General features: G+C 45.1%; 1 pseudogene; it reads right to left on the bottom strand.

Moving 5' to 3' along the window:
- Window positions 1–21,055, bottom strand: part of LOC144580614 (protein NLRC5-like) — a 57,437-nt pseudogene extending 36,382 nt beyond the window's left edge.
- Window positions 21,056–21,367: the final 312 nt, after the last annotated feature.

Below are 21,367 nucleotides of genomic sequence, written 5' to 3'. Positions count from 1 at the left end.
GACCCACCTGCCTCAGCCTGCTAAAGTGCTGGGATTACAGGTCTGAGCCACCCTGCTTGGCCCCTTTGCAACATCTTACTGAAACAACCTCCTCCTGTGATATCTGGGTCCCCAGTGCTTCTTCCCAACACTTCAGTTCTGCAATGCCCAAGGGTGAGTTCTAACAACCTGTGGGCCTAGGCACTACCAATCAGAACTGTGGGAGCTGGGCCCCTATAGTGCCAGATGTTAACCATTTATTCATTTATTTATTTTTTCTGAGACAGTTTTACTCTTGTTACCCAGGCTGGAGTGCAATGACACGATCTTGGCTCACCGCAACCTCCGCCTCCTCAGTTCAAGCTATTCTCTTGCCTCAGCCTCACAAGTAGCTGGAATTACAGGCATGTGCCATCATGCCCCACTAATTTTCTATTTTTATTCGAGATGGGGTTTCTCCATGTTGGTCAAGCTGGTCTCAAACTCCTGACCACAGGTGATCTGCCCACTTGGCCTCCCAAAGTGCTGGGATTACAGGCGTGAGCCACTGCGCCCAGCCAGACACTAACCTTTTAATTCCTGGGTCATTAAGAGGTCTCAGGTGACCCAGGAAAAGGGCTGGGGCTGCTTTTGTGGGAACCCTAGGGGGAGAGGCCAAGGTAGTGGCCTATTCTGAGTGGATGTGAATCCCTTGGTTATAGCCATCATTGGTGGCAGTGGGGGGCAGAGAGGGACAGTTAGCGGGACAACTGGTGGAGAATGAGGACCATTCTGAGAACTGATCAAGAATGAGAGAAGTCTCCTCTCTTCTCCTCTCACTGACCTGGCCTGCCCTAAGCAGCTCCATGTCTCCCCATGGGCCTGCAGGGCCTCTGCCTTGGGTGCTTCTCCCAGGCCTCCCTACCATTCCCCATCCCCACACATGTCCAAACTGGTCTCCTCCCAGGGTATCCTTCAACACTGAGGACATAGGGTGTCCCTGGAAGAGCTGGGACGATGAAGCTGAGACCTGTATGGTGCTTCCAGCTCCTTCAGTATTGAAAACCCATGCAGCCAAATGGGGGAGGCATTTCACTGCCGGCCCAGCCTCTGCCTGTGCAGGACCTCCAGTCCTTCTCTCCTGGAAACTTGTGAGATAAGAGTCACTGGGTCTCTGGAGGCTTGTTGGCTGGGGACAGGGTGCAGGGTCCAAGTCCTGGACCCCAGGCAACCCCATCTCTCTGTTCCCTACACTGCTACCCACTTAGCTGCTGCTTCCTGCACTGCTTCTGGCAGGGTGAAAACCCACAGCTCTGACGGGGTTGCTTGAGGCCTGAAAGAGCAAAGGAAGTGGTGGAGGAGCAGGGTCTGGGGATCTGAGCTGAGGGGGTACCCAGAATCTTTCAGGAGCTCCAGTCAAAAGACAGGTGGCAGGCAGCTAAGTACACTCACAGGCGGGTACTGGAAAGGCAGGCAGCAGGCAGAGGCTGCGTCATGTTGATGCAGCTTCTATTTGCAGAGGGGATTTCTTTTTTTTTTTTAATTTTTTATTGGATTTTAGGTTTTGGGGTACATGAGCAGAGCATGCAAGACAGTTGCATAGGAACACACATGGCAGTGTGCTTTTCTTTCCTTCTCCCCTTCACCCACATTTGGCATTTCTCCCCAGGCTATCCCTCCCCACCTCGCCCTCCCACTGGCCCTCCCCTTCTCCCCCCAATAGACCCCAGTGTTTAGTACTCCCCTTTCTGTGTCCATGTGTTCTCATTTCTCATCACCCGCCTATGAGTGAGAATATGCGGTGTTTCATTTTCTGTTCTTGTGTCAGTTTGCTGACGATGACGTTCTCCAGATTCATCCATGTCCCTACAAATGACAAAAACTCATCATTTCTGATTGCTGCATAATATTCCATGGTGTATATGTGCCACATTTTTCCAATCCAGTCTATTATCAATGGGCATTTGGGTTGATTCCAGGTCTTTGCTATTGTAAACAGTGCTGCAATGAACATTCGTGTACATGTGTCCTTATAGTAGAACGATTTATAGTCTTTTGGATATATACCCAGTAATGGGATTACTGGGTCAAATGGAATTTCTATTTCTAAGGCCTTGAGGAATCGCCACACTGTCTTCCACAATGGTTGAACTAATTTACACTCCCACCAACAGTGTAAAAGTGTTCCTTTTTCTCCACATCCTCTCCAGCATCTGTTGTCTCCAGATATTTTAATGATCGCCATTCTAACTGGCGTGAGATGGTATCTCAATGTGGTTTTGATTTGCATCTCTCTGATGACCAGTGACGATGAGCATTTTTTCATATGATTGTTGGCCTCATATATGTCTTCTTTCGTAAAGTATCTGTTCATATCCTTTGCCCACTTTTGAATGGGCTTGTTTGTTTTTTTCCTGTAAATCTGCTTGAGTTGTTTGTAAATTCTGGATATCAGCCCTTTGTCAGATGGGTAGACTGCGAAAATTTTTTCCCATTCTGTTGGTTGCCGATCCACTCTAGTGACTGTTTCTTTTGCCGTGCAGAAGCTGTGGAGTTTCATTAGGTCCCATTTGTCTATTTTGGCTTTTGTTGCCAATGCTCTTGGTGTTTTGTTCATGAAGTCCTTGCCTACTCCTATGTCCTGGATAGTTTTGCCTAGATTTCCTTCTAGGGTTTTTATGGTGCCAGGTCTTATGTTTAAGTCTTTAATCCATCTGGAGTTAATTTTAGTGTAAGGTGTCAGGAAGGGGTCCAGTTTCTGCTTTCTGCACATGGCTAGCCAGTTTTCCCAACACCATTTGTTAAACGTGGAATCCTTGCCCCATTGCTTGTTTTTGTCAGGTTTATCAAAGATTGTATAGTTGTATGTATGTTGTGTTGCCTCCGGTGCCTCTGTTTTGTTCCATTGGTCTATATCTCTGTTTTGGTACCAGTACCATGCTGTTTTGATTACTGTAGCCTTGTAGTATAGTTTGAAATCCGGTAGTGTGATGCCCCCCGCTGTGTTCTTTTTGCTTAGAATTGACTTGGCTATGCGGGCTCTCTTTTGGTTCCATATGAAGTTCATGGTGGTTTTTTCCAGTTCTGTGAAGAAAGTCAGTGGTAGCTTGATGGGGATAGCGTTGATTCTGTAAATTACTTTGGGCAGTATAGCCATTTTCACGATATTAATTCTTCCTAACCATGAACATGGAATGTTTCTCCATCTGTTTGTGTCCTCTCTGATTTCGTTGAGCAGTGGTTTGTAGTTCTCCTTGAAGAGGTCTCTTACGTTCCTTGTGAGTTGTATTCCAAGGTATTTTATTCTTTTTGTAGCAATTGCGAATGGCAGTTCGCTCTTGATTTGGCTTTCTTTAAGTCTGTTGTTGGTGTAGAGGAATGCTTGTGATTTTTGCACATTGATTTTATATCCTGAGACTTTGCTGAAGTTGCTTATCAGTTTCAGGAGTTTTTGAACTGAGGCAATGGGGTCTTCTAGGTATACTATCATGTCGTCTGCAAATAGAGACAATTTGGCTTCCACCTTTCCTATTTGAATACCCTTTATTTCTTTTTCTTGCCTGATTGCTCTGGCTAGAACTTCCAGTACTATATTGAATAGGAGTGGTGAGAGAGGGCATCCTTGTCTAGTGCCAGATTATAAAGGGAATGCTTCCAGTTTTTTCCCATTCAGTATGACATTGGCTGTTGGTTTGTCATAAATAGCTTTTATTACTTTGAGATACGTTCCATCGATACCGAGTTTATTGAGGGTTTTTAGCATAAAGGGCTGTTGAATTTTGTCAAATGCCTTCTCTGCGTCAATTGAGATAATCATGTGGTTTTTGTTTTTGGTTCTGTTTATGTGGTGAATTACGTTGATAGACTTGCGTATGTTGAACCAGCCTTGCATCCCTGGGATGAATCCTACTTGATCATGATGAATAAGTTTTTTGATTTGTTGTTGCAATCGGCTTGCCAATATTTTATTGAAGATTTTTGCATCTATGTTCATCATGGATATTGGCCTGAAGTTTTCTTTTCTTGTTGGGTCTCTGCCGGGTTTTGGTATCAGGATGATGTTGGTCTCATAAAATGATTTGGGAAGGATTCCCTCTTTTTGGATTGTTTGAAATAGTTTTAGAAGGAATGGTACCAGCTCCTCCTTGTGTGTCTGGTAGAATTTGGCTGTGAAACCGTCTTGACCTGGGCTTTTCTTGAGTGGTAGGCTGTTAATTGCTGCCCCAACTTCAGACCTTGTTATTGGTCTATTCATAGTTTCAGCTTCCTCCCGGTTTAGGTTTGGGAGGACACAGGAGTCCAGGAATTTATCCATTTCTTCCAGGTTTACTAGTTTCTTTTTTTTTTTAATTTTTTATTGGATTATAGGTTTTGGGGTACATGAGCAGAGCATGCAAGACAGTTGCGTAGGTACACACATGGCAGTGTGCTTTGCTTTTCTTCTCCCCTTCACCCACATTTGGCATTTCTCCCCAGGCTATCCCTCCTCACCTCCCCCTCCCACTGGCCCTCCCCTTTTCCCCCCAATAGACCCCAGTGTTTAGTACTCCCCTTTCTGTGTCCATGTGTTCTCATTTTTCATCACCCACCTATGAGTGAGAATATGCGGTGTTTCATTTTCTGTTCTTGTGTCAGTTTGCTGAGGATGATGTTTTCCAGATTCATCCATGTCCCTACAAAGGACACGAACTCATCATTTCTGATTGCTGCATAATATTCCATGGTGTATATGTGCCACATTTTTCCAATCCAGTCTATTATCAATGGGCATTTGGGTTGATTCCAGGTCTTTGCTATTGTAAACAGTGCTGCAATGAACATTCGTGTACATGTGTCCTTATAGTAGAACGATTTATAGTCTTTTGGATATATACCCAGTAATGGGATTGCTGGGTCAAATGGAATTTCTATTTCTAAGGCCTTGAGGAATCGCCACACTGTCTTCCACAATGGTTGAACTAATTTACACTCCCACCAACAGTGTAAAAGTGTTCCTTTTTCTCCACATCCTCTCCAGCATCTGTTGTCTCCAGATTTTTTAATGATCGCCATTCTAACTGGCGTGAGATGGTATCTCAATGTGGTTTTGATTTGCATCTCTCTGATGACCAGTGACGATGAGCATTTTTTCATATGATTGTTGGCCTCATATATGTCTTCTTTCGTAAAGTATCTGTTCATATCCTTTGCCCACTTTTGAATGGGCTTGTTTGTTTTTTTCCTGTAAATCTGCTTGAGTTGTTTGTAAATTCTGGATATCAGCCCTTTGTCAGATGGGTAGACTGCGAAAATTTTTTCCCATTCTGTTGGTTGCCGATCCACTCTAGTGACTGTTTCTTTTGCCGTGCAGAAGCTGTGGAGTTTCATTAGGTCCCATTTGTCTATTTTGGCTTTTGTTGCCAATGCTCTTGGTGTTTTGTTCATGAAGTCCTTGCCTACTCCTATGTCCTGGATAGTTTTGCCTAGATTTCCTTCTAGGGTTTTTATGGTGCCAGGTCTTATGTTTAAGTCTTTAATCCATCTGGAGTTAATTTTAGTGTAAGGTGTCAGGAAGGGGTCCAGTTTCTGCTTTCTGCACATGGCTAGCCAGTTTTCCCAACACCATTTGTTAAACATGGAATCCTTGCCCCATTGCTTGTTTTTGTCAGGTTTATCAAAGATTGTATAGTTGTATGTATGTTGTGTTGCCTCCAGTGCCTCTGTTTTGTTCCATTGGTCTATGTCTCTGTTTTGGTACCAGTACCATGCTGTTTTGATTACTGCAGCCTTGTAGTATAGTTTGAAATCCGGTAGTGTGATGCCCCCCGCTTTGTTCTTTTTGCTTAGAATTGACTTGGCTATGCGGGCTCTCTTTTGGTTCCATATGAAGTTCATGGTGGTTTTTTCCAGTTCTGTGAAGAAAGTCAATGGTAGCTTGATGGGGATAGCGTTGATTCTGTAAATTACTTTGGGCAGTATAGCCATTTTCACGGTATTAATTCTTCCTAACCATGAACATGGAATGTTTCTCCATCTGTTTGTGTCCTCTCTGATTTCGTTGAGCAGTGGTTTGTAGTTCTCCTTGAAGAGGTCCCTTACGTTCCTTGTGAGTTGTATTCCAAGGTATTTTATTCTTTTTGTAGCAATTGCGAATGGCAGTTCGCTCTTGATTTGGCTTTCTTTAAGTCTGTTATTGGTTTAGACCAATGCTTGTGATTTTTGCACATTGATTTTATATCCTGAGACGTTGCTGAAGTTGTTTATCAGTTTCAGGAGTTTTTGGGCTGAGGCGATGGGGTCTTCTAGGTATACTATCATGTCGTCTGCAAATAGAGACAATTTGGCTTCCACCTTTCCTATTTGAATACCCTTTATTTCTTTTTCTTGCCTGATTGCTCTGGCTAGAACTTCCAGTACTATATTGAATAGGAGTGGTGAGAGAGGGCATCCTTGTCTAGTACCAGATTTCAAAGGGAATGCTTCCAGTTTTTGCCCATTCAGTATGATATTGGCTGTTGGTTTGTCATAAATAGCTTTTATTACTTTGAGATACGTTCCATCGATACCGAGTTCGTTGAGGGTTTTTAGCATAAAGGGCTGTTGAATTTTGTCAAATGCCTTCTCTGCGTCAATTGAGATAATCATGTGGTTTTTGTTTTTGGTTCTGTTTATGTGGTGAATTACGTTGATAGACTTGCGTATGTTGAACCAGCCTTGCATCCCTGGGATGAATCCTACTTGATCATGATGAATAAGTTTTTTGATTTGCTGTTGCAATCGGCTTGCCAATATTTTATTGAAGATTTTTGCATCTATGTTCATCATGGATATTGGCCTGAAGTTTTCTTTTCTTGTTGGGTCTCTGCCGGGTTTTGGTATCAGGATGATGTTGGTCTCATAAAATGATTTGGGAAGGATTCCCTCTTTTTGGATTGTTTGAAATAGTTTTAGAAGGAATGGTACCAGCTCCTCCTTGTGTGTCTGGTAGAATTCGGCTGTGAACCCATCTGGACCTGGGCTTTTTTTGTGAGGTAGGCTCTTAATTGCTGCCTCAACTTCAGACCTTGTTATTGGTCTATTCATAGTTTCAGCTTCCTCCTGGTTTAGGCTTGGGAGGACATAGGAGTCCAGGAATTTATCCATTTCTTCCAGGTTTACTAGTTTATGGGCATAGAGTTGTTTGTTATATTCTCTGATGATGGTTTGAATTTCTGTGGAATCTGTGGTGATTTCCCCTTTATCATTTTTTATTGCATCTATTTGGTTGTTCTCTCTTTTCTTTTTAATCAATCTGGCTAGTGGTCTGTCTATTTTGTTGATCTTTTCAAAAAACCAGCTCTTGGATTTATTGATTTTTTGAAGGGTTTTTCGTGTCTCAATGTCCTTCAGCTCAGCTCTGATCTTAGTAATTTCTTGTCTTCTGCTGGGTTTTGAGTTTTTTTGATCTTGCTCCTCTAGCTCTTTCAATTTTGACGATAGGGTGTCAATTTTGGATCTCTCCATTCTCCTCATATGGGCACTTATTGCTATATACTTTCCTCTAGTGACTGCTTAAATGTGTCCCAGAGGTTCTGGCACGTTGTGTCTTCGTTCTCATTGGTTTCGAAGAACTTCTTTATTTCTGCCTTCATTTCGTTGTTTACCCAGTCAACATTCAAGAGCCAGTTTTTCAGTTTCCATGAAGCTTTGCGGTTCTGGGTCGGTTTCTGAATTCTGAGTTCTAACTTGATTGCACTATGGTCTGAGAGGCTGTTTGTTATGATTTCAGTTGTTTTGCATTTGTTGAGCAGTGCTTTACTTCCAATTATGTGGTCAATTTTTGAGTAGGTGTGATGTGGTGCTGAGAAGAATGTGTATTCTGTGGATTGGGGGTGGAGAGTTCTGTAAATGTCCACCAGGTTTGCTTGCTCCAGGTCTGAGTTCAAGCCCTGGGTATCCTTGTTGATTTTCTGTCTGGTTGATCTGTCTAATATTGACAGTGGAGTGTTAAAGTCTCCCACTATTATTGTGTGGGAGTCTAAGTCCTTCTGTAAGTCATTAAGAACTTGCCTTATGTATCTGGGTGCTCCTGTGTTGGGTCCATATATGTTTAGGATCGTTAGCTCTTCTTGTTGTATCGATCCTTTTACCATTATGTAATGGCCTTCTTTGTCTCTTTTGATCTTTGTTGCTTTAAAGTCTATTTTATCAGAGATGAGAATTGCAACTCCTGCTTTTTTTTGCTTTCCATTAGCTTGGTAAATCTTCCTCCATCCCTTTATTTTGAGCCTTTGTGTATCCTTGCATGTGAGATGGGTTTCCTGGATACAGCACACTGATGGGTTTTGGATTTTTATCCAATTTGCCAGTCTGTGTCTTTTGATTGGTGCATTTAGTCCATTTACATTTAGGGTTAATATTGTTATGTGTGAATTTGATACTGCCATTTTGATTCTAAGTGGCTGTTTTGCCTGTTAGTTGTTGTAGATTCTTCATTATGTTGAAGCTCTTTAGCATTCAGTGTGATTTTGGAATGGCTGGTACTGATTGATCCTTTCTATGTGTAGTGCCTCTTTTAGGAGCTCTTGTAAAGCAGGCCTGGTGGTGACAAAATCTCTCTTCTGGCTTGTAGTGTTTCTGCCGAGAGATCTGCTGTGAGTCTGATGGGCTTCCCTTTGTGGGTAACCCGACCTTTCTCTCTGGCTGCCCTTAGTATTCTCTCCTTTATTTCAACTCTGTTGAATCTGACGATTATATGCCTTGGGGTTGCTCTTCTTGCGGAATATCTTTGTGGTGTTCTCTGTATTTCCTGCAATTGAGTGTTGGCTTGTCTTGCTAGGTGGGGGAAATTTTCCTGGATGATGTCCTGAAGAGTATTTTCCAGCTGGGATTCATTCTCTTCGTCCCCTTCTGGTACACCTATCAAACGTAGGTTAGGTCTTTTCACATAGTCCCACATTTCTTGGAGACTTTGTTCATTCCTTTTTGCGCTTTTTTCTCTGATCTTGGTTTCTCGTTTTATTTCATTGAGTTGGTCTTCGACTTCAGATATTCTTTCTTCTGCTTGGTCAATTCGGCTATTGAAACTTGCGTTTGCTTCGCGAAGTTCTCGTATTGTGTTTTTCAGCTCCTTTAATTCATTCATATTCCTCTCTAAGGTATCCATTCTTGTTATCATTTCCTCGAATCTTTTTTCAAATCTTTTTTCAAGGTTCTTAGTTTCTTTGCATTGATTTAATACATGATCTTTTAGCTCACAAAAGTTTCTCATTATCCATCTTCTGAAGTCTAATTCCGTCATTTCGTCACAGTCATTCTCCGTCCAGCTTTGTTCCCTTGCTGGTGAGGAGTTTTGGTCCTTTCTAGGAGGCGATGTGTTCTGGTTTCGGGTGTTTTCCTCCTTTTTGCGCTGGTTTCTTCCCATCTTTGTGGATTTGTCCGCTGGTCGTCTGCGTAGTTGCTGATTTTTTGTTTGGGTCTCTGAGTGGACACCCAGAATGTTGATGATGAAGTATTTCTGTTGCTTGGTTTTCCTTCTACCAGTCTAGCCCCTTCGCTGAACGACTGTTGAGGTCCGCTCCAGACCCTGCTTGTCTGGGGTGCACCTCTAGTAGCCGTGGCACAGCGAGGGATGCTACCAGTTTCTTTTTCTGCTCTCTTTGTCCCAGGATGATGCCTGCCTAATGACAGTCTTTTGGATATAGAGGGGTCAGGGAGCTGCTTGAGGAGACAGTTTGTACTTTATAGGGGTTTAATTGCTGAGCTGTGCACTCTGTTGTTCATTCAGGGCTGTTAGGCTGCTATGTTTGATTCTGCTGCAACACAGCTCATTAAACAACCCTTTTTTTTTTCTCAAATGCTCTGTGTTGAGGGGTTTGGGCTTTATTTTTGGATGTCCGATCAGGTGTCCTGCCCAGCTCGAAGGCAGACTAGCCACTGCTTGGCTGCCGAGGCTCCGCCCTGCTGTTGTGTGATTCGCGCTGTTCCTGCCGGCTCTGCTGTGGTCTCCGCCATGCCCTGCGGCAAAGTCTCTGCGTTGTAGCGTGTTGCCTCAGCAACGGCAGGCTGCGTCAGCAGTGGGCGTGTATCTCAGTAGGGACGTGTTGCCTCGGCAACGGCTGGCTGCGTCAGCAGTGGGCGTGTATCTCAGTTGGGGTGGGTTGCCTCGGCAACGGCTGGCTGCCTCAGCAGTGGGCGTGTATCTCAGTTGGGGCGGGTTGCCTCCGTAGTGGTGGACGCCCCTCCCCCACAGAGCGTCTCGGACCGTCTGCCCGGGATAGTTTGAAATCGCGGTTTTGTTCGTCCCACTGGGTATCCCAAATGATCTGTCTGCAATCCCCTGGGCTGGGCTACTGTGCAAGTCTTGTTCAGTCTCAAGTCCAGCCCTCTCAAGTCTCAGGTTGCCGGTTCAACAAGGCACCCGGACAAGCACGCCCTGTGGGGATTGCTGGGTAGGGCCGGCCGCCGCCGCCCTGGCTGCCGGCTTCGCCAGGCAGACCTACTGCCTGGCGTCCCGTGTCTTTTTATACTTGGGAGTTTCCCCGTTCTGTGGGCAACAAAGATCAGTCTGGAAATGCAGCTCTGACTCACCGTTTGCGAATTCAACGCGGGCTCCAATCCTGGGTTGTTCTCACAGCGCCATCTTGAGTCCCCTCCCTCTCATTCCTTTCTTTTGATGGAGCAATAGTTTTCCCAGTTGTGGGCACCGCTGCCCAGGAGCGAGGAGAGACCGGTGGGAGCGGCAGGAATCCCAGGTTTACTAGTTTATGCGCATAGAGTTGTTTGTAATATTCTCTGATGATGGTTTGAATTTCTGTGGAATCTGTGGTGATTTCCCCTTTATCATTTTTTATTGCATCTATTTGGTTGTTCTCTCTTTTCTTTTTAATCAATCTGGCTACTGGTCTGTCTATTTTGTTGATCTATTCAAAAAACCAGCTCTTGGATTTATTGATTTTTTAAGGGTTTTTCGTGTCTCAATCTCCTGCAGCTCAGCTCTGATCTTGGTTATTTCTTGTGTTCTGCTGGGTTTTGAGTTTTTTTGATCTTGCTCCTCTAGCTCTTTCAATTTTGATGATAGGGTGTCAATTTTGGATCTCTCCATTCTCCTCATATGGGCACTTATTGCTATATACTTTCCTCTAGAGACTGCTTTAAATGTGTCCCAGAGGTTCTGGCACGTTGTGTCTTCGTTCTCATTGGTTTCGAAGAACTTCTTTATTTCCGCATTCATTTCGTTGTTTACCCAGTCAACATTCAAGAGCCAGTTGTTCAGTTTCCATGAAGCTGTGCGGTTCTGGGTCTGTTTCTGAATTCTGAGTTCTAACTTGATTGCACTATGGTCTGAGAGGCTGTTTGTTATGATTTCAGTTGTTTTGCATTTGTTGAGCAGTGCTTTACTTCCAATTATGTGGTCAATTTTAGAGTAGGTGTGATGTGGTGCTGAGAAGAATGTGTATTCTGTGGATTTGGGGTGGAGAGTTCTGTAAATGTCCACCAGGTTTGCTTGTTCCAGGTCTGAGTTCAAGCCCTGGATATCCTTGTTGATTTTCTGTCTGGTTGATCTGTCTAATATTGACAGTGGAGTGTTAAAGTATCCCACTATTATTGTGTGGGAGTCTAAGTCCTTTTGTAAGTAATTAAGAACTTGCCTTATGTATCTGGGTGCTTCTGCATTGGGTCCATATATGTTTAGGATCGTTAGCTCTTCTTGTTGTATCGATCCTTTTACCATTATGTAGTGGCCTTCTTTGTCTCTTTTGATCTTTGTTGCTTTAAAGTCTGTTTTATCAGAGATGAGAATTGCAACTCCTGCTTTTTTCTGCTCTCCATTAGCTTGGTAAATCTTCCTCCATCCCTTTATTTTGAGCCTTTGTGTATCCTTGCATGTGAGATGGGTTTCCTGGATACAGCACACTGATGGGTTTTGGATTTTTATCCAATTTGCCAGTCTGTGTCTTTTGATTGGTGCATTTAGTCCAGTTACATTTAGGGTTAATATTGTTATGTGTGAATTTCATATTGCCATTTTGATGCTAAGTGGCTGTTTTGCCTGTTAGTTGTTGTAGATTCTTCATTATGTTAAAGCTCTTTAGCATTCACTGTGATTTTGGAATGGCTTGTACTGGTTGATCCTTTCTATGTGTAGTGCCTCTTTTAGGAGCTCTTGTAAAGCAGGCCTGGTAGTGACAAAATCTCTGAGTACTTGCTTGTTCGCAAAGGATTTTATTTTTCCTTCACTTCTGAAGCTCAGTTTGGCTGGATATGAAATTCTGGGTTGAAAGTTCTTTTCTTTAAGAATGTTGAATATTGCCCCCACTCTCTTCTGGCTTGTAGTGTTTCTGCCGAGAGATCTGCTGTGAGTCTGATGGGCTTCCCTTTGTGGGTGACCTGACCTTTCTCTCTGGCTGCCCTTAGTATTCTCTTCTTTATTTCAACTTAGTTGAATCTGACGATTATGTGCCTTGGGGTTGCTCTTCTTGCGGAATATCTTTGTGGTGTTCTCTGTATTTCCTGCAATTGAGTGTTGGCCTGTCTTGCTAGGTGGGGGAAATTTTCCTGGATGATGTCCTGAAGAGTATTTTCCAGCTTGGATTCATTCTCTTCGTCTCCTTCTGGTACACCTATCAAACGTAGGTTAGGTCTTTTCACATAGTCCCACATTTCTTGGAGACTTTGTTCATTCCTTTTTGCGCTTTTTTCTCTGATCTTGGTTTCTTGTTTTATTTCATTGAGTTGGTCATCGACTTCAGATATTCTTTCCTCTGCTTGGTCAATTCGGCTATTGAAACTTGTGTTTGCTTTGCAAAGTACTCGTATTGTGGTTTTCAGCTCCTTTAATTCATTCATATTCCTCTCTAAGTTATCCATTCTTGTTATCATTTTCTCGAATCTTTTTTCAAATCTTTTTTCAATGTTCTTAGTTTCTTTGCATTCATTTAATACATGATCTTTTAGCTCACAAAACTTTCTCATTATCCATCTTCTGAAGTCTAATTCCGTCATTTCATCACAGTCATTCTCCGTCCAGCTTTGTTCCCTTGCTGGTTAGGAGTTTTGGTCCTTTCTAGGAGGTGAGGTGTTCTGGTTTCGGGTGTTTTCCTCCTTTTTGCGCTGGTTTCTTCCCATCTTTGTGGATTTGTCCGCTGGTCATCTGCATAGTAGCTGATTTTTCGATTGGGTCTCTGAGTGGACACCCAGAATGTTGATGATGAAGTATTTCTGTTGCTTGGTTTTCCTTCTACCAGTCTAGCCCCTTCGCTGTACGACTGTTGAGGTTTGCTCCAGACCTGGCTTGTCTGGGGTGCACCTCTAGCAGCTGTGGCACAGCGAGGGATGCTACCAGTTTCTTTTTCTGCTATCTTTGTCCCAGGATGATGCCTGCGTAATATCAGTCTTTTGGATATAGAGGGGTCAGGGAGCAGCTTGAGGAGACAGTTTGTACTTTATAGGGGTTTAATTGCTGAGCTGTGCGCTCTGTTGTTCCTTCAGTGCTGTTAGGCTGCTATGTTTGATTCTGCTGCAACAGAGCTCATTAAAAAACCTTTTTTTTTTTCTTAAATGTTCTGTGTTGAGGGGTTTGGACTTTATTTTTGGATGTTCGATGAGGTGGCCTGCCCAGCTAGAAGGCAGATTAGCCACTGTTTGGTTTCCAGGCTCCGCCCTGCTGTTGTGTGATTCGCCCTGTTCCTGCCGGCTCTGCTGTGGTCTCCGCCACGCCCTGCGGCAGAGTCTCTTCGTTGTAGCGTGTTGCCTCAGCAATGGCAGGCCGCGTCAGCAGTGGGCGTGTATCTCAGTAGGGACGGGTTGCCTCGGCAACGGCGGGCTCCATCAGCAGTGGACGTGTATCTCAGTTGGGGCGGGTATCCTCGGCAACGGCTGGCTGCGTCAGCAGTGGGCGTGTATCTCAGTAGGGACGGGTTGCCTCGGCAACGGCGGGCTCCATCAGCAGTGGACGTGTATCTCAGTTGGGGCGGGTTGCCTCGGCAACGGCTGGCTGAGTTAGCAGTGGGCGTGTATCTCAGTTGGGGCGGGTTGCCTCGGCAGTGGTGGACGCCCCTCCCCCACAGAGCCTCTCGGGCCGTCTGCTTGGGATAGTTTGAAATCGCGGTTTTGTTCGTCCCACTGGGTATCCCAAACGATCTGTCCCTGCAATCCCCTGGGCTGGGCTACTGTGCAAGTCTCGTTCAGTCTCAAGTGAGCCCTCTCAAGTCTCAGGTTGCCGGTTCAACAAGGCACCCGGACAAGTGCGCCCTGTGGGGATTGCTGGGTAGGGCCGGCCGCCGCCACCCCGGCCACCGCCCCGGCTGCCGGCTTCGCCAGGCAGACCTACTGCCTGGCGTCCCATGTCTTTTTATACTTGGGAGTTTCCCCGTTCTGTGGGCAACAAAGATCAGTCTGGAAATGCAGCACTGACTCACCATTTGCGGATTCAACGTGGGCTCCAATCCTGGGTTGTTCTCACAGCGCCATCTTGACTCCCCTCGTCTCCAGATTTTTTAATGATCACCATTCTAACTGGCGTGAGATGGTATCTCAGTGTGGTTTTGATTTGCATCTCTCTGATGACCAGTGACGATGAGCATTTTTTCATATGATTGTTGGCCTCATATATGTCTTCTTTCGTAAAGTGTCTGTTCGTATCCTTTGCCCACTTTTGAATCGGCTTGTTTGTTTTTTTCCTGTAAATCCGTTTGAGTTCTTTGTAAATTCTGGATATCAGCCCTTTGTCAGATGGGTAAACTGCACAAATTTTTTCCCATTCTGTTGGTTGCCGATCCATTCTAGTGACTGTTTCTTTTGCCGTGCAGAAGCTGTGGAGTTTCATTAGGTCCCATTTGTCTATTTTGGCTTTTGTTGTCAATGCTTTTGGTGTTTTGGTCATGAAGTCCTTGCCTACTCCTATGTCCTGGATAGTTTTGCCTAGATTTCCTTCTAGGGTTTTTATGTGCCAAGTCTTATGTGTAAGTCTTTAATCCATCTGGAGTTAATTTTAGTGTAAGGTGTCAGGAAGGGGTCCAGTTTCTGCTTTCTGCACATGGCTAGCCAGTTTTCACAACACCATTTGTTAAACAGGGAATCCTTTCCCCCTTGCTGGTTTTTGTCAAGTTTATCAAAGATTGTATAGTTGTAGATATGTTGTGTTGCCTCTGGTGCCTTTGTTTTGTTCCATTGGTCTATATCTCTGTTTTGGTACCAGTACCATCCTGTTTTGATTACTGTAGCCTTGTAGTATAGTTTGAAATCCGGTAGTGTGATTCCCCCCCCGCTGTGTTCTTTTTGCTTAGAATTGACTTGGCTATGCGGGCTCTCTTTTGGTTCCATATGAAGTTCATGGTGGTTTTTTCCAGTTCTGTGAAGAAAGTCAATGGTAGCTTGATGGGGATAGCATTGATTCTGTAAATTACTTTGGGCAGTATAGCCATTTTCACGATGTTAATTCTTCCTAACCATGAACATGGAATGTTTCTCCATCTGATTGTGTCCTCTCTAATTTCATTGAGCAGCAGTTTGTAGTTCTCCTTGAAGAGGTCCCTTACGTTCCTTGTGAGTTGTATTCCAAGGTATTTTATTCTTCTTGTAGCAATTGTGAATGGCAGTTCGCTCTTGATTTGGCTTTCTTTAAGTCTGTTATTGGTTTAGACCAATGCTTGTGATTTTTGCACATTGATTTTATATGCTGAGATTTTGCTGAAGTTGCTTATCAGTTTCAGGTGTTTTTGGGCTGAGGTGATGGGGTCTTCTAGGTATACTATCATGTCGTCTGCAAATAGAGACAATTTGGCTTCCTCCTTTCCTATTTGAATACCCTTTATTTCTTTTTCTTGCCTGATTGCTCTGGCTAGAACTTCCAGTACTATATTGAATAGGAGTGGTGAGAGAGGTCATCCTTGTCTAGTGCCAGATTTCAAAGGGAATGCTTCCAGGTTTTGCCCATTCAGTATGATATTGGCTGTTGGTTTGTCATAAATAGCTTTTATTACTTTGAGATATGTTCCATCGATACCGAGTTTATTGAGGGTTTTTAGCATAAAGGGCCGTTGAATTTTGTCAAATGCCTTCTCTGCATCAATTGAGATAATCATGTGGTTTTTGTTTTTGGTTCTGTTTATGTGGTGAATTACGTTGATAGACTTGTGTATGTTGAACCAGCCTTGCATCCCCGGGATGAATCCTACTTGATCATGGTGAATAAGTTTTTAGATTTGCTGTTGCATTCGGCTTGCCAATATTTTATTGAAGATTTTTGCATGTATGTTCATCATGGATATTGGCCTGAAGTTTTCTTTTCTCGTTGGGTCTCTGCCGAGTTTTGGTATCAGAATGATGTTGGTCTCATAAAATGAGTTGGGAAGTATTCCCTCTTTTTGGATTGTTTGAAATAGTTTTAGAAGTAATGGTACCAGCTCCTCTTCGTGTGTCTGGTAGAATTCGGCTGTGAACCCGTCTGGACCTGGGCTTTTTTTTGTGTGGTAGGCTCTTAATTGCTGCCTCGACTTCTGACCTTGTTATTGGTCTATTCATAATTTCAGCTTCCTCCTGGTTTAGGCTTGGGAGGACACAGGAGTCCAGGAATTTATCCATTTCTTCCAGGTTGACTAGTTTATGTGCATAGAGTTGTTTGTAATATTCTCTGATGATGGTTTGAATTTCTGTGGAATCTGTGGTGATTTCCCCTTTATCATTTTTTATTGCATCTATTTGGTTGTTCTCTCTTTTATTTTTAATCAATCTGGCTAGTGGTCTGTCTATTTTGTTGATCTTTTCAAAAAACCAGCTGTTGGATTTATTCATTTTTTGAAGGGCTTTTCGTGTCTCAATCTCCTTCAGTTCAGCTCTGATCTTAGTTATTTCTTGTCTTCTGCTGGGTTTTGAGTTTTTTGATCTTGCTCCTCTAGCTCTTTCAATTTTGACGTTAGGGTGTCAATTTTGGATCTCTCCATTCTCCTCATATGGGCACTTATTGCTATATACTTTCCTCTAGAGACTGCTTTAAAGGTGTCCCAGAGGTTCTGGCAAGTTGTGTCTTCGTTCTCATTGGTTTCGAAGAACTTCTTTATTTCTGACTTCATTTCATTGTTTACCCAGTCAACATTCAAGAGCCAGTTGTTCAGTTTCCATGAAGCTGTGCGGTTCTGGGTTGGTTTCTGTATTCTGAGTTCTAACTTGATTGCACTATGGTCTGAGAGGCTGTTCGTTATGATTTCAATTTCTGAGCTGTGAGCTCTGTTGTTCATTCAGGGCTGTTAAGCTGCTATGTTTGATTCTGCTGCAACAGAGCTCATTAAAAAAACCCTTTTTTTTCTCAAATGCTCTGTGTTACGGGGTTCAGGCTTTATTTTTGGATGTCCGTTGAGGTGTCCTGCCCAGCTAGGAGGCAGACTAGCCACTGTTTGGCTGCCGAGTCTCCGCCCTGCTGTTGTGTGATTCGCCCTGTTCCTACAGGCTCTGCTGTGGTCTCCGCCATGCCCTGGGGCGGAGTCTCTTCATTGTAGCGTGTTGCCTCGGCAACGGCTGGCTGCATCAGCTGTGGGCGTTTATCTCTGTTGGGGCGGGTTGCCTCGGCACTGGCTGGCTGCGTCAGCAGTGGGCGTGTATATCAGTTGGGGCAGGTTGTCTCCGTAGTGGTGTACGCCCCTCCCCCACAGAGCATCTCGAACTGTCTGCTCGGGATAGTTTGAAATCGCGGTTTTGTTCATCCCACTGGGTATCCCGAGCGCTCTGTTTCTGCAATCCCCTGGGCTGGCCTACTGTCCAAGTCTCGTTCAGTCTCAAGTCCAGCCCTCTCAAGTCTCAGGTTGCCGGTTCAACAGGGCACCCGGACAAGTGCGCCCTGTGGGGATTGCTGGGTAGGGCCGGCCGCCACTGCACCCCGGCTGCCGGCTTTGCCAGGCAGACTTACTGCCTGGCGTCCCGTGTCTTTTTTATACTTGGTAGTTTCCCCGTTCTGTGGGCAACAAAGATCAGTCTGGAAATGCAGCTCGGACTCACCTCTTTGCGGATTCAACGAGAGCTCCAATCCTGGGTTGTTCTCACAGCGCCATCTTGAGTCCTCCCCGCAGAGGGGATTTCTAGGCTCCCCATTGGAAGGTGAATGTTCTGGCCTGGCAATCTCACAATCCAGGATGCAGGGAGCAGGGCCAACAGCCAGCAGCCCTCAGAAACACTCAGCCCCAAGTACTAAATGGCTGTCTGTCCACCAGGGAAAGATCAAGCTCTTTGGAAGCCACCACTGGTCATAAAAGTCAAGTTTCCAGTGAGTTTGGGCAGGCCTGCAACCTCCCTCCTGTGTTAGTTTTATCATCCCAATTTCTTATCACCCACACTTCTTCACTTCCCTTAATAGGGAGTCTTGCAAATGGGTCAGGGACAGGTGAGCAGCATGGCCTATGAGAAATGCCTGAGTCTTGTCTCCTTGCATGGATTTTCAAGTAGCACTTTAATACCTTTCTGGAAGTGTTTGAAAAAGGAAGAAGGAAAACAAGAAGGAAGGGGACTGACAAAGGAGGGGAGGGAGAAAGGAACATGGACTCAGAAAATAATTTTAAAAGTCAAGTAGGGTTTTCCTGCAGCTAAGCACTAGTGACCAGTCAGAATAGCCTGGAGCAGGGCCCTGGGCTCCTCACCCAGCTAGGAGCTGGGGCCAGTTCAAGAGCACTTCAATATCTTAATAAATTCTACACTAAAAAGAGACTCACTGGCAAAATATCAATCAGATCTGGTCATAGCCATGAGACAATGATGCCAGCTTAGTGAGATAGGCCTGTTGGACCAGGGACTTGGGTAGTTTTGATTCACTGGGGAGCTGGGATGGCAGCATGGGTTTTCCATTAGCATTAATGCCATGCAGTGATAATTAAAGTCAGTGCCTCTATAGAGATCAAGGTGCTGAGACTATAGCGTGACCCATGAATCAGTAGGTGGTCGTTAATCACTGGGCCTTCTGAGCTCCTTCAGAAAATCAGTCAAAAGCTCCATGAGTGAAGACAGCAGCTGTGGGTGAGTGTCAATTCCAAGGTGTACAAATGCGGAGGGGTTGGTTAGAGTTTCACCATGAAGCCTGACACTCTGGGTCTGAGAGATGAATCCATGAGGGTTGGGGGCAGGAGAGTGAGAACAAGGCTTCTTGACGGGCTCTGGTTAGACCCTTGAGAATTGGTAATGGGACAAGCTAAAGCCTTGAAAGTCACAGCAGGAGGAGATAGGGCTGGGAGACACAGTTAGGGGCTTGATAAACTTGCAAATGGGTCAAGGACAGGTGAGGAGCATGGCCTATGAGAAATGGCTGTGACCAGCCACCACCAGCCTCCTCCAGCTTGGAGCTGGGGACATAACAGTGCTCACCGCACCCTTCCTGCCCCTGCAACTCCAGTCCTCACCACGATGGAGCTGAGATTCATGTCAGCTTTTTCTCTTCAGCTCCCAGCTGACTGGTGAGTTCTGCAAGAAAGGGGAGAGTATAATGTGCTATGGGGCTGTCATGGGATGCTGGGGACCAGCTCTGGCCTTGTACTTGGCTCAGGCTCATCCCACAGGGTGGGTACTCATCAAAGGAGAAATAAAATGAACACTCATTTATCTCTTGTGAAGAAAAGGTGGTGGTGAGCTTTGAAGGCAGTGATGTGTGTATATGCAAGTGTGTTCACAAGTGTGCATGTGATATGCATGTGTGCACACTTGCATGCATGTGTATATGGGTTTATGCATATACCCACATGTATATGCACTGTGTGTATTTGAATATGTGTGCATATGTGTGCATGTGCCCCCCCACGCCCCCTGAATTTCCCACACTCTGCCCGGAAGTTGCCTTGATGTGGAGTTCTTAAGTGAGCTCCCATTTTCTCTCTAAGGATGCTGTTACCCCTCAATGTCCTGTGTTTCCCCTCAGTGCTGTGCAAACAGAAGGGGCCCAATAAATGCCCATCGAACTGAACAGAGTTAACCTGACTACCTATCAGTTGAGGGCAGAAAGCATTCCCCGTGACTGCTTCTGAAAAAACAAACAAACAAACAAACCTCTAGCCCAGTGCAGTGACTCTTATCTGTGATCCCGGCACTTTAGGAGGCCAAGAGAGGAGGATCACTTAAGGCCAGGGGTTCAAGACCAGCCTGGACAGCATAGTGATGTCCCATCTCTAGATAAAAATTAAAAATTAGCCAGGCACGGTGGCTCACGCCTGTAATCTCAGCACTTTGGGAGGCTGAGGTTGGTGGATCACCTGAGGTCAGGAGTTCGAGACCAGCCTGACCAATATGGTGAAACCTCATCTTTAAAAAAAATTATAAATTAGCATAATGTGGGTGGTATGCACTCATAGTTCCATTGCAGTCCCAGCTACTTGGGAGGCTGAAGTGGGAGGATTGCCTGAGTCCGGGAGTTGGATGCTGTAGTGAGCTATGATTGCACCACTGCACTCCAGCCTAGGCAACAGAGCTTGTCTCAAAACCAAAATCAAACACAAACAAAAATCCAACAAGAACAACAATAAAAAACAACCAACCAAAAAAAAAAAAGAAAAGAAAAGCAATCTCTTGGGCATTATGGGCTATGTGGGATTTTGTGGCTGGAAGCAGTCACTGAGTCCTTTCTGTTCTTGCATTCTATCTCCCTGTGCAATTTGAGTGAAGCCAGGTGGAAGGAGGGGTCCTCCAGGCCCCAGCAGATTTGGGGGCATTAGGGAATTTTTTCTGGGAATCTTCCAGAAATGCAGAATTGATATCCTATCTTGGCTGTGCCCTCTCTGTGACTCAGGTGGGTCTTTGGCACCCCAACCCACAGCTCCCCATGACATGGGCACTGGCCCAGCTGCTTTGCATCTCTCACACCTGCCCTTACCGTCATCATAGCCCCAAGTACACAGCAGTGGCACCTCCAGGTCGAGATGCACCACCAGCTCCATGCACACACAGTGGATGAAAGACTGCCAGGTGGCCAAACCTTGGACATGCAGTTTTCTGAGTTGTAGGATGATTCTCTGTTCAGGATCTGAGGTCTCATTCCTGGAATCCAGGTCTGTGTTGGGGAGGAAGAACTTCATCTTGGAGTTCAGCCATTCTGGGTCTTTGCTGAGCAGCCTCACCAGCCAGCTCCACAGGTTCCTGGTGCCCAGCTGAAGGCCAGTGGGGACCATGAGGAGCCAGCTCTGCAGGGACAGGGCAGTTAGGTGAGCTAAGGGGGACAGGTAAACTGGGGACAGATGAGTGGGGGACAGAGGAAATAGGGGGGAGGTGAGCTGGGGGTCAGGGAATTTGGGGGACAGGAGAGCTGGGGCACAGGTGAGCTAAGGGACAGGAGAGCTAGGAGAAAGATGAGCTGGGGGACAGGTGAACTGAGTGCAGGCAGGTGGGCTGGGGAACATGGGAACTGGGGGGAAGATGAGCTGGGGAATGGGTAAGCTGAAGGACAAGTGAATTGGGAGCAGGTGATTTGGGGGACAGGGGAGCTGGG

Source organism: Callithrix jacchus, chromosome 20 (genome assembly GCF_049354715.1).
Source record: "Callithrix jacchus isolate 240 chromosome 20, calJac240_pri, whole genome shotgun sequence".
NCBI lineage: Eukaryota > Metazoa > Chordata > Mammalia > Primates > Cebidae > Callithrix > Callithrix jacchus.
The sequence above is the reverse complement of the archived record's forward strand: the minus strand, read 5'-3'. Positions and strand labels throughout refer to the sequence as shown.